The sequence below is a fragment of the Talpa occidentalis genome, unplaced genomic scaffold, assembly GCF_014898055.3.
Source record: "Talpa occidentalis isolate TD23 unplaced genomic scaffold, MPIMG_talOcc4v2.1 talOcc4.4, whole genome shotgun sequence".
Lineage (NCBI taxonomy): Eukaryota > Metazoa > Chordata > Mammalia > Eulipotyphla > Talpidae > Talpa > Talpa occidentalis.
In genome coordinates, this window is record NW_023604295.1 from 56598983 (window position 1) to 56612748 (window position 13766).

Below are 13766 nucleotides of genomic sequence, written 5' to 3' on the forward strand. Positions count from 1 at the left end.
TCCCAAATGAGATTTGTTGCATCTTCAGAACTGTGTAAAATGTCTAAAGAGAGAGGGAAGTTTCCATGCCATAGAGACACATTGACTCTCCTGAGGAAGTTAGATTGCAAACTTATAAGTCCACAACCGTTCGCAGGCGATAAAGTGTGTGAAGTGGAGAGCTGGGGAGACTGTGCTTGCTTGAAGAATTTTAATGATTTAAAGTTTCTGTTTTCCTTATTAATTTCAGCATGGGAAGGGCAGTGAGATGAGGAAATCATCAATCATGCAGATGTCTTTTTCCCCTACAAAAGGCAGTGGTTGATTTGGTATAAGCATGATAAAGCAGGAAGCCAAAAAATAGAATCAAATCAAACGTGATTTTACAGTTGTTATTCTTCAGACTATCTTCCCTCCTGTAGGTATGTCTTTGGAGAATGCTTTTGGAATTCGTGGACTGTGCATGAGGAGCTGTTGGTTATTTGGAAAGGATGTGGCTATTGGATGTGACAGGCCTGCTCTGGGAGGAGACACTGGTTTACTTCCAGACCTATTCGTGATTCAAGGCTGTGAATCACCTCTTTGCACATAAGACAGGTGAGTTATGTCATTTGCAACATAAATAGAGGGACAGAAGATGAATTACCTGCAACCATCTGACTCATCCTCTCCAGTATTGATATAATAATGTCAGAAGAGAATCACTGAATTAGCTCTAAAGCATTCTTTTCTACTTGCCTATTGGAGGCTTGTCTGCCCTGCTGTGCTAGACTGTGCAGGGGGAGACCAGGTAAACTTAAATCACCTGATTAAATAGGCCAACTCTTTCAACTGTGGCCTAAATATAAGTAAATGGTATTTGTGTGTTAATTTCTTTTTTTTTTTTTTTTTTAATTTTTTTTTAAAGTTTTTTTTTTTTTTTGTTTAAGATTTTTTTTTTTTTTTTTTTTATTTATTTATACAAGCACTGGGTACAGTCAGAAGCGTGGGAGGGTGAGAGAATTCACCAGAGCCAGAGCGGGGAGCAGAGCAGGCAGAAGGACCGAAGTACACTGCTGAGGGGAGCAGCGGGCGGCAGGAGAGGTCTGCTCACCATGTGGGACCCTCCTCCGGTGGCCGGGGAGCAGCCGGGGATCGAACCGGCGCTGCAGAGGCCGCGGGCAGCTTCGCAACCCAGCGCTCAACCGCTGCGCCACCGGGGAGGCCCTGTTAATTTCTTTTTTTTTTAAACTTTTTTTTTTTTTAAGATTTATTTATTTATACAAGCACTGGGTACAGTCAGAAGCGTGGGAGGGTGAGAGAATTCACCAGAGCCAGAGCGGGGAACAGAACAGGCAGACTGACGAAGAAATACCCTGCTGAGGGGAGCAGTGGGTGTGGCAGGAGAGGTCTGCGCGCCATGTGGGACCCTCACCAACGGCCAGGGATCGAACCAGCACTGCTGAGGCTGTGGGCAGCTTCGCGGCCCAGCGCTCAATCCCTGCGCCACCAGGGGAGGCCCTTGTGTGTTAATTTCCACATGTATACTTGGAGCAAATTATCTCATATTTTCATCTCATTTTCCAGAGGAATTTAAAAGTACTGGAAAGCTGTTTTGAAATCCTTGCTAAAACCTAAGATTGAGGCTTACAATATTTTCCCTCTCTATATAGCTATTCTCAGTTTAAATAGATTTACATTTTTATTTTTTATATAACAGATGCAAAAAAATTTAATTTGTTCTTTGGGGTAGCTAAAATAGGGTCTTAGTTCCTTTTTTTCTTCTAACTTCTTTGGTTGGTTCAATAATTGAATTGAGATAAGATAGTTCATTAGGAGGAAAAAATAATTTTACATATATTGGTGCCCCATGAAAATATGAGACCCAAAATTAAAAACCAGAGAAACTCAAAGGCAACTTGGACAGTTGGTTCTTAGGTGGCATCCTGAGCTAAGCAGGAAGGGGTGGATCTGGAGCTTCAAAGGGGAGGAGGGGAGTTCACAGGAAGATAAGAGGAGCAGATGTTTTCTAATCAGATGTTTGTCCTGCAGATGAAAAATAAAAGCAGTTCTCTCTTGCAATAGCTCTCTTTCTGGTACTGAACCCCTCCCTCAAGCAATTTTAAAAGGTTGTGGGAGAGGTAAAAGTTTTTCCTGAATCCGTTGGGTCTTGGTTTTCAAGTCAAAATAATTCATACACCGAGATGGCACATTTTGGGGCGGCCTTTCTGCCCCTCTTCATATTTTTTTGTGATGGCACTATAACATTTGCTCTAAAATAGCACAATATTCCCCAGATCAAACCCTTATCCATTATAAAAGACTACCTACTTCTGAAAGATCAGAACTTGAACTTTATTTTCCCATTCCCTTATTAAGTCAGTGAGTAAAATGACCTTAACAGGGATATTTAGCTAAATCTAAAAAACATTTGAGGGACTACTTTATGTCAAATGCTTTGAAAGGTATTGGGGTGAAAAAAGGCAAATATTATACCATCTAGGAAAGTAAGTGTAGTTGTTAGTGAGCAGCTCTAACACAATGTGATAAGTGCTATGATAGGGAATTTGGTTGTGTGATTTCAGTGTCAGTAGATTTTGATTCAGTTAATCTCATCTGCCAAAGAAAACATTTGTAGTGAGACAATGTCACCTCTGTTCACCATTGGAAATTGCTATTTATCAAGTTGTCCTCTACTTGGATATTACCAGATATTGCGTTGTAGATGATATTCAAGAAAAATAAAACCATTTTCAGTAGAGCCTTCCTTGACTTATTAGCGATGACCCTCATAATGTTTGGTGCCTATGTTGCCTCCTCCACATCTGGTCTTTTGTTTGGAGAACTCAATAATTAGCGTCCATAGTATCTAGTACTAAAACAAAGTTATTACTCTCTTCCTTGGGCCATTTTCCCCAAGTGAGAATATATTAATTCTCAACTTAGTTGCTTCAAAGGTTTTAAGAAAAGGTATTGTGGTCATGCCCTTAATTTGCTCTTATCCCAGGACTGAATATCAATCAATCTTTTGTCCAGTGCTTTTTTTTTTTTTAACCATTTAGCACAAAGAATCAGTTCCATGCTCCAATCCAGGAAATCCCTAAATTTCAGAACTCTGAACACAGGGCAGAAAGGAAAAATTAAGGACATCTGATAATCTTCCTAGATAGCTTATGTTTGCCTGCTACATCAAGAATTGGCATGAACACCCTAAACCCTCTGCAGAGACTTCCTCCATAGTCACCACAAGGGGCCTCTTTGCTTCTTACCATCTTGACTGACTCTTGTCATCTTGCTCTGTCAGGATGTGACACCATTGGGGCAGTTCTGGAAACCCCATGGGACCATACCTCTTATCCTTATTTCTGGCACTTTCACTGGTTCAGTTTTCTCAGTAAATGTAGGCCTGAGTTCCTAAGCCTCTTGCTCAGCTCCTAGTGACATAAACTGGAAACCAGTCTGTGAGCTGTTCCTTAGTATCAGACTATGTTGACCTAGAAGAAGGAATATCACTTCAGAGGGAGTGATTGCCATAAAGGGGCCTTGGATGTGGAAAAGAAACTCACTTAGGTTACTAGAGGCTTTATGTGACTGGACACAACTTGTGTGTTTCTTTAGTTAATAACCCTAGAGGACTTGACTGAGGGCTAGTGGATAACTTGAAATGATAGGAGTGGAATGACCATAGTAAATAATATTGTTTAACTTGAGTTTATGATTCAGACTGTCTACTGCATAGTGTCCTAAGGCTGTCTGACTTTGACAGAATGATTTCTCCTAAGTAAATTGCCCTATTCTTCTGAGCAAAGCCCAGGTAGCCTAGTTATCTTAACTGTGAAGAACTGATAGACTTCTCTATCTCCTTCGGGGATATTTAAAAATACATAAAGCAAAATTACATCACCTTAAGTACATTATGAGTATAAAAGCACATAGTCAGCCATGCAAAATTTTCCCTTGCCTTGGAGAATTGGAATAATTATATTTTAAGTGCAGACAAAATGAGGTTTCTCTCACAGGCAGTTTTCATGATTCCACCCTGGACTTTTGTTTAGGAATTATTTTCAGTTTCTTAGAGGAACGAAATTAAATTGCTGCAGTGAGGCCAGAGGGGGGCACCAAATAATCATGATTGATAGAGCTGTTTGGCTGAGCGTGGTTGAGAGGCTCAGGCATCAGGCCTGTGAAGCCTCTGTGTCTGTTTTGAGTATTTGGGGTGGAAAGCATATCGAGGTCTCTCTGTTTACTGAATTCCTGTCAAACCAGGAGCTCACACCCTGGGCTCAGTGGCTCAATACTTGCTCAAATAATAGGGAAGCAGCAACTTGGCAGAATTTGTGGTTATATACATTTTAGAAAGCCTCTGCTTTCTTTTAAACTCTTATTTTACTAATCAGAGCTGAGTTGTGGGAAGAAGTGAGTTGCAAACTGACATGTCCTTGGAAGGTTCTGGGCTGAGTCTTTTTCTCTGACACAGAGGAATTAATGGCAGTTTTCCAGCTTTAAGAATTCTGGATAAGTTCCCTAAATGTCTCTGATTTTCAAAAAAAGGGGGAATATATTTAATATTTAAAAGCATTATTCTTCATCTTTGATTGTTTGAGGAAAAATATTGCTTCATTTGCAATATTTTCATAGACAGGATTTCTAAGTTGAAGACCAAAAAGCATTTCATCACAATTGTTGCAGTTTAGCTAGTACAGAAACGTTGTATTTCATGCTTTTGGTACATATTACTCCTTGTGATCTGAAGTTTGTGGGCAGGGGTTAGGATGGGGGTAAAGAAGTTGGAATTTCTATATGCTTTTTCTTCACCAATACTCGGTTCCAATTCTTATTGCAAAATAGATGTGGATGCTCTAAGTGATAAGTTATGTTCATGTGAAATTTAAGACTCATTGAAGCCCTAGACTCTCATTTGTCACTTCAGTTTTCCTTTTCAACTTTCTGTATGGTGTAGGGGCATTTCGAAGTGTCCTTCTACTATCTCTTTTTGAAATGTAAAATATGTACTTATTTTCTTTGCTATTTTGGATGTACATGACAAGTAAACCAGGGTCTTCAGAGCAATTCTGACTCAGGGAGAAAGATCCAATGAAGATCTTTATAAACTCCAGTTTCTGTCTGCCCACATTTTAACTTATTGTTAAGCAAGTTGGATTCTGGAGCCATAGTGCCTGGGCGAGCCTCTAAGCTTTGCCTCTTCTTTCCTGTATGACCTTGGCTCAGTCTTTCTGTGCCTCAGTTTCCTCACCTATAAAGCGGGGTAATAGTAGTATTACATGTTTATTCAGAGAATTAAATGAGTTGTTACTTGTGAAGCAACTAGAACAAAGCCCTGTATGCAGTGTTTAAAAGTATATGCTAAGTAAATATTTAAAGGTAATATAAAATCTTTTATCCCACTATGAAATTTGTATTTCTTTAGAGAAATTGGCTATCAGGTGATTTTTATAGAAGCATATAATAACATACTGGTTTCCTGTGTGCAGCTTCCTGGCTGTTCCTTCAGGATTCTACAACTATGCCCTATGCCCATAGAAACCTTTGAGAAAGGAGAAATGGCACAACCCAAATCTTATACCAAGATCATATTACAACTCACTCTTCACCATAATTTATTTAGCAAACATTTATATAGCACTTACTATGTGCCACGCACTATTTTAAACACTATGCAAATATTAACTCATTTAATCCTCATTATAACATGAGAATACTTGTTGAATTTCAATTAAGTGATGTGGAAATTCTCTATCCCAGTGTCCGACATGATAATGCTTCAATAAATATTTGTTGAAGAAATGAATACCTGCAAGTGACCCAATCAATCAGTCTATCTTGTTTGCTATCGAAAAGCAAACAATGCACCAGGATGTTATACTGAGTGGCCTAATGTGTTCTCAGACACTGGAAATGATTGAGACATGCCTTTCACTGCTCTATATTGAATAGTACTCAAGGGACTAAAATGCTCCTGGCACTTTCTAAATTTTAGACTTATTATTTTAATATTAAGTTTAGATAGGATATGTAAAATTTTTGGTGACTGGTAGACAGTGGCACTCAACATATCTTGCTAACTGAATGTAGCAGTCTAAATTTCCATTTTTATCATTATTTTGGATTTTAAACAGAAAGTGTTATAGTTCCATTTAAATCATTAAGATTGTTGCTTTTTCCTTATTCTTTGAATGGCACCATTTATTTCTATTCTAATTTGGAAAAACATCTGCATCATATTTCTTTGTCACCGTCCTGAGATTAGGCAAATAAGTACTTAATATTATTTCATAATGCTTTATTCTAACCAAAAATATCCACATATTAAGCCTGAAGAGTGAATTACCTTAAAAGTACATCAGCTCTATTTAGACGTCATTTGGGAATACTTGGAAGGTAAATGCCAGTTTTTTATGAAGCTGCAGTAAATGCTTTTATTTAACATTTTATTGCTCCAATCAGTTGTAGCCTCTTTATATTCCCTAAATTAGTTGCATTTAGCCTTAAATCGTACTTGTTGAAGAACAGTTAATATGATAGAAAAGAATCAATGTAATAACCTAAAACTTCAGTAGTCTCTATAAATGTCTTTCTTTTCTCTTGCTCTCTCAATATATCTAGCTACCAATTGAAGTGGAGAGAGCAAATATGTAATCTCTTATCTCTGAGATTAAATGTTGTTGATTCTCTAGGGCAGTCATGTGTGGTCCTGGGCATTTCCTGGGTATAAAGGAGTCAATGAGCATTCTAAAGTCACAGTGTTGGTAAAAATAGCAGCTAACGAATGGATGGCCCCCATGCCTCATCTGTGGTCAGAGGTGGGTTGAAGTCTGAACTGACCATCAGAGAAATCTGTCCCAATCCACCTAAGTGACTGTCAAAGGAGGGGCTGTTTGAGCGACCATAAAATTCCAGTCATATTTGGACACTCTTCTTTGTGTGTAGCCCTGGGCTATGGGGAGGCAGATTCTTCCCTTGGTGAAATTTACTGATGCAGGTAAGGGGCAGGGAGATGGATAAAGGATATCACCGGAAAGTGTATATTCAGCTGTGGACCGAAGTCTCATGTTTGGCAACAGTGCTCTGGTCTGGCCCTCATACAGGGTGCAACAGATTTCTGGTAGAGGTTGTGACACTGTTCGGCTTTCTGGGACACATCTGACCTCCTCCAGATATCGGAGGATTAAACCATTGACATTAGGTACCAGGAAATGCTTTATACTATCCCTGAACATCTCAGAATGGTGCTACAGGGATGGCTGCCTGAAGATATTGAACTTGTTTATTTAGTTATAAGTCTATCTCCTTAGTATTTCATAAAAATTTAGTGTCTCAAGAAATGTATGTGGAAAAAAATATTGAATGGAATTAAAAGTCTGAGTATTGTGTTTCAAAACACCGTGGGGGGAAGCATGTCATTATTCACATCCTGATCTGTGAAGTAGGGGATCTTTACAGAAATAGCCCCTCCCTTATATATGCAGTCACACTTCATGTGAATCTATCCTCTCTGTCCTTTCTGCTGCTTCTTTTGATGTCTTTCCTCTAATTGTATAATTTAGCATGTTGGCTTCCATCTTTGTTGGTCTGATTGATCCTCTCATCCCCCCGACTTGCCTTGTTTATCACCACCCCAAAGTACTTGTCATGCCATTTTTTCTCTCACCTGATCTTCCTTACCATCTCCTTTTTGCCTCTATAAATAATTTGCCATCCTTTATGGCTCACTAAGCCTTTCTTTGGCGGTTTTCCAAATTTTTGCCCTTTCTCCAAACTTCTGCAGCTTCATTTATCTTAATAGATAGAAAGCTTCTTAAGAGTAAAGGCCCATATTTTAAAATTTTTTCTATTTATTGCACTGCTCTCTGGTGATGTGTGACCACAACCTAGCTACTCAAAAATCCTCATTTGCTTAATCTGCTTTGTATTCCCTGATTAAGCTCAACCCCAGCCTCCCAAATGACAGATCGCTTCAGATAAGTTTTTTTTTTTTTTTGTTTAGTGGAACCAAAAGCCCCCTTTTATTTTGTTTTATATGTATATTCTTCAAACACTTCCTTACTCTAATTATGACAGAAAACTTGAAATAGTTGGACACTTTCTCTGTCACAGACAAAGGTCTTATGAGATTAAATGTTCCAAAATATGATCATCATGGCAATTATCCAAATAGATTTTCTAGTAAGTGATTGAAGACTGTTTATCTTAAATTCTTCTGAAAGTCTTGAATCTAAAACAGATCTGATTAGACAGACATATCTTTTTAAGCTACAAAACTCCAATTAATGATTATACTAACAGATAAATAATTTACTTTCACAGTGTATTTCAAGTTCCCTAGGCTTAATGTCAAGCATATTATTCGTCGCACATAGTAGGTTCTCAAAAATATTTGATGGAAAATTAATACATTTCAATGTATATTTTTGAGAATGCTATTCTATTTTGGCACATTGCCAGGCATAATGTAATTGAATAGCAAATTCTATAAAGTGTTTATTTATGATGAAATTTAAAACTTCTTTGAGGTTAGTAGAGGTGCCTTTGTCTTCACACAGCTTGGGAGACAATAAGCCATTTTACACAGAGGGTATATTTAGTTGTTTTCTGAGAATCACAATAGTCCATTATTATAATTGTATTTTAGCATTTTTGCATAGCCTGACAAACAAAACACCAGCAGTATTATCTTTTTTCTTTCTTCTTTCATTATTTTCTTTCTTCTCATTAACTGACTTCTTAAAATTCTTCATAGACATTTACATTAAATTAGTATTCTTTAGGTTACATGTGATATACATTAATATTCTCTCTGAATAAGTGGTTGATGATTATTTTCATACTTGCTTTATGGACTTTGGTATTATTCAAAGAATGCACACAATTTAAATTCTACAAGCTTTTAAAACATTTTCTTCTAAATAACATCTACAAATTAGTTCTTTAGATTGGTTGTGACTGAAATGTCAGATGGGAGAGGATCATAAATATCTGTCATATCTGGATCTGGGTACAGTGGGATCTGTGGGAAAGTAGCATAGCTGTGGATGTGTTCTCCAGATTACTTCATGATGCAGACTTGTGGTTGTGGACTAGTTTAGTTTCTCATCTGCTAGCTACTAGTACAGTATCATAAATGGCCTAAGAAAATAAACATTTAATCTTAGGGAAAAGACCCAACACTTTCTCTGAATATTTTGACGAGAGATCACCTTCCCTATGATGTGGGGAAAAAATACCAGTTGCAATGTTTTGCTGCAGAAAGTATATTATAACTTAAATAGTGACATATAAAGTTATCATCTTGCTTGAACAAAAACCTTATTAACTTGAGCATGTTTTCATTGTACAAAATGAAATCAAATTTTTAGCCAGATTTTTTTTCAGTTGGAAATTTATTAAGTTAATAGAAATCAAGTTGCACAGTTTTCTAAAAATTATATTACACGCTCTGGCATTTTGGTTTTCTTTGGCATTGTGTGTAGTAAAATTTGTAAGTTAAATATATTAAACAAGAAATGAAAATAACCAGAGATATAGCAATGCATTTGCAGATAACTATTTCTTTAAATAAATGTCTATTGCAGTATTATTTATATAAATAATCTGGATCTATTGAAATCACCCACAAAAATTTATTGTTAGACAAATGTTATTAATTCACTATTAGGTAGACTTTAAATATTCTTTTTTTTTTTTAAACAATTTTTTTTTTTTTTTTAAGATTTATTTATTTATTTATTTATACAAGCACTGGGTACAGTCAGAAATGTGGGAGGGTGAGAGAATTCACCAGAGCCAGAGCGAGGGACAGAGCAGGCAGACTGACGAAATACACTGCTGAGGGGAACAGCGGGCACGGCAGGAGAGGTCTGTCGCGCCATGTGGGACCCTTGCTGGTGGCCGGGGATTGAACCGGTGCTGCAGAGGCTACGGGCAGCTTCAGAGCCCAGGGCTCGACCGCTATGCCACCAGGGGAGACCCTAGACTTTAAATATACTTGAAGGAGTTTTAAAGGCACAAGGCATTTATTCTAATATAAGAAAGAAGACAATAATAATAACAACAAACTCAGTAAACCAACTGTATACATAATAGCATTTTAGCTTGTAAAGACAAACAAATGATTGGGCATAAGGCAAAGTGCTGAGTGCTTTCAGGCGTTATTTCACATTTAATACTCACAGAAGCATGGAGCACCATGAGTTCTGGGCAACTCAAAAATTCCACTATGAAGAGCGGTTTTCCTGGATGAGAAAGGTTTCTATTGTTTTAGGAAATCATTTTAAAGTTAAATATCATTGATGGACAGTCTACAGGCATGTAAATGGTGTTTTGGAAGAAGTTAAATGTACTGAATTGATTTTAGGACTGTGTGTTTCTGGAAGAGATACAGTAAGTGATGTTGCTGAGATGGGTTCTTAATGTGTGTACTGGCCGAGTTGGTTTAGGCATTAAAATATATATAATGATTGGCCCTCCTCCCACCCATAGTTGTGGGTACAGCACCTATTCCCTAACACCTGAAGATTCAGCTCTTTGCCCTCATGAAGTGGAGCAGTTTCTGGTAGATCTTGAATTCTAATCTTGGTGATTTTTCCCTGAGGAGGTCATCTTTCCCCAAAGGGGAACTAAAAGATGCAAAATCTTATGCTCCGGGTTTCTAAAGTCTGCCTGTCCATGCTTCTCCACCATATATTGCTGAAATTCTCCATTGACAGTACGGACCTCTGAAGGGTTAAAGAGTGGTGTCGTGCTGACAGCCTTCACTTAGGATTTTAGGGATTGGGGTAGGTAGCAGCAATGAAATGATTGTGCGTGTATGTCCAGTTTCTCCTAAGAGTCATCATACTATGTTATGCTGCCATTGCATGCAAATTCAGGCTTAACCAGTTATAATACAGAGGGTGAGGTTTTGATTTTTCATTTACAGAAGCTATTCCAGTATTGTTTAGCAGCTTCATTCTGCACATGAGTAAAAGTAAAACATAAAGGAGAATTTATTTATTTATTTATTTTTAGAGGCATGTTTTATTTTTTTATTTATTTATTTGTTTGTTTGTTTGTTTGCTTGTTTGTTTATACATGCACTGGGTACAGTCAGAAGCGCGCCAGGGTGAGAGAATTCACCAGAGCCAGAGCGGGGAGCAGAGCAGGCAGAAGGACCGAAGTACAATGCTGAGGGGAGCAGCAGGCGGCAGGAGAGGTCTGCGCGCCATGTGGGACCCTCCTCCGGTGGCCGAGGAGCAGCCGGGGATAGAACCGGCACTGCAGAGCCTGCGGGCAGCTTCGCAACCCAGCGCTCAACCGCTGCGCCACCGGGGAGGCCCAGGAGAATTTATTTTTAATTAATTAGTTAACCAAAAGGAAGAATTTATTTTAATTAATTAACTTATTCAATACTCAGTTTCATTTAATCACCCCCATCTCCCTGAAAGGTGGTGCAGGCAGCTAGGTGATAGCAAGAGATGTTCACTTGAAGATCTTGTCCTGATTGAAGGCTTTGCCCACATGCTGGAAGGGGCCTCCTACCAGCATCTGGGTCTCTGCACTGCCAGGATCCAGTTGCCCCTTGGGTGTGACTTGTAGTCCACCTGCCTCTCTGGAGTCAGTGAAAGGGAAGCTCTTGGCCTTAAAAAATCCAGAGTCCAGAAATGGAGCTGCTGTTTTGGTTTCAAAGATGATGACACTGGAAAAGGCATTCTTCTTCCCTCAACTTGTCCAGTTGCTGGAACATGCCAGTGATGAGGTCATAACTCATGAAGGTTAGGGTGCGCATTTCAGGGAAGCAGTACTGGGAGTGCCACAGGAACCAGCCACCCTTGTCAACATGGTCCCAAAAGGACAGTGTGCTGTGGAGTATTTGTGCATGTGGACTTGGAGTATGTGTAATTAACTCATGTCACCCAAAGGTGCTCTTGGGCAGGTGAGCAGAGAAGTCCTTGACTTTGGGTTCAGCAGCCAGCATCTGCCCACATTTGCCCGTCTCTTCCTCAGGAGCAATGACAGCTGTTTTTTTTTCTCTCTCTGCTCAGCCTGGAGATTCTGTGTTTCTGCCCAAGAACGCTTTTTCTTCTCTGGGTATATTTTTTAGGCTGGCTTTCTGCAAACATATTAGCATCAAAATGAGCCTTCTTCTCACAGTTTTACCCTCCCAAGACCTGCTCTGTGGTGGTTAATGCAGGTGAGCAACCAGTGATTGGCATTGGGAAAAGGCTGGGGAGAGAAGGCCCCAGGACTTGTCTGTGTAGCCACAGCAGTGTGCAGACAAGTGTGGAGATCTTGACCAGCTGTACTGAGCTGCACTGAGCAGCAGTGAGGGCCTTGAAGGGCCTCCATTTTTCCGCATATGTGTATAGGGTCCTAGCTACCATGGTCATGCCGCAGTAAAGGGGGAGAGGCTCTTGGTGACAAGAAGACTTTAATTTGCCAAAAGTCACATGCCTGCTCATGACAGAGAGCCTGGATTCCAATGCAGTTCTGTCTAGCTTCAAAGCAACTATTCCAGTAGTGGACCAGTTTTCTTCTTTAAAAAAAAAAATATTCCTCTGTACTTTCTGAATCTTAAATGACAGCATTGACTTGTAATTAAGAAATAAATGTTATGAACATGGTAATCTGAACATGTAGGAAAGAAGACATTTTCCTACCAATGGGAAACATACCTTGTTTCTTTTTTCCTTTCTGGACTGTTTGCTGTGATTCCACCTGTCACATTATGCTGAAATGACCTGAAGACAGATGGAAACAATTTGTTCTACAAGCCTGAAAATATCTACCTTGATTTACAGTTTAGTATGCCTGTGTGATCAGATTAAACTCCCGCCCCCCCCCACACACACACCAAAAAATACCAACCCATATTTACTAACTAAACTCATCCAGGTGAAAATTTTTAACAACAAAAAAGGATTACAAACAATTCAGAAGGTATTTGTAATATTCACTACTTGATTTCTTTGAAGTCCAGCAGGATTCAGTTTTAATTGTAGAAACTTGAATCTGTACAAGTCTGCATGGATATAATCCTTAGTCCTCTCTGGGCAGGTGAGCTAGCCTCCTGGGAAAGGAAACAAAGGCTTTGGAATGCATTTTTATTCATGAAGGTTCTCTCTTTAGACTTACGAGGAAAAAAGCTCCTGGGCAAATGAGTAAAATATGTCACTCCTGTCCTGACATGTCTGCCCATCAAGGCTGGCAGGTACCGTGCACATTAATGACCTGTCCATTGTCAAAATCGACACTGACATTCACAGAGAGGAGGACAGAGAACTATGTTCACCTGCAGATCACCCTCAAGCACGTATTTTATGCTACTGTATTCTGCTTAAGCACATATTTGTATCAATGTCAATTGAAGCTTCTTTAATACTTAGGTTTTATTCTGGGAAGGGGAGAAGAGAATTAGGATGATACTTTTTGGTAGGCAAGCTCATTGATAAGGATAATTTCATGGCTTAATCATTTAAGAACTGCAAGTCACTGAATCAGGAACTGCTGGAATTCTTCTATATCTTTCAAAAGATCTCCTGTTGAGGCATGTTTGTAAATGAAGTGGTTCAAAGGCATTTCAAAAGCATGTAAGCTACAAAATTCATTTGATTCTGAGAGTTATATAAGACTTCAAGGACTTCATAAAAAACTCTAGATGTTGAATGACTGAAGATTTTTTTTTTTTTAAAGATTTATTTTTTTATTTATACAAGCACTGGGTACAGTCAGAAGCGTGGGAGGGTGAGAGAATTCACTAGAGTCAGAGCCGGGAACAGAACAGGCAGACTGATGAAATACACTGCAGAGGGGAG

At 38.8% G+C, this 13766-nt stretch overlaps 1 pseudogene; it reads right to left on the reverse strand.

Annotated features, from left to right (window-relative positions):
• Positions 1-11433: 11433 nt before the first annotated feature.
• On the reverse strand, positions 11434-12341 carry LOC119258134 (elongation factor 1-gamma-like; annotated as a pseudogene).
• Between the last annotated feature and the right edge of the window lie 1425 nt (positions 12342-13766).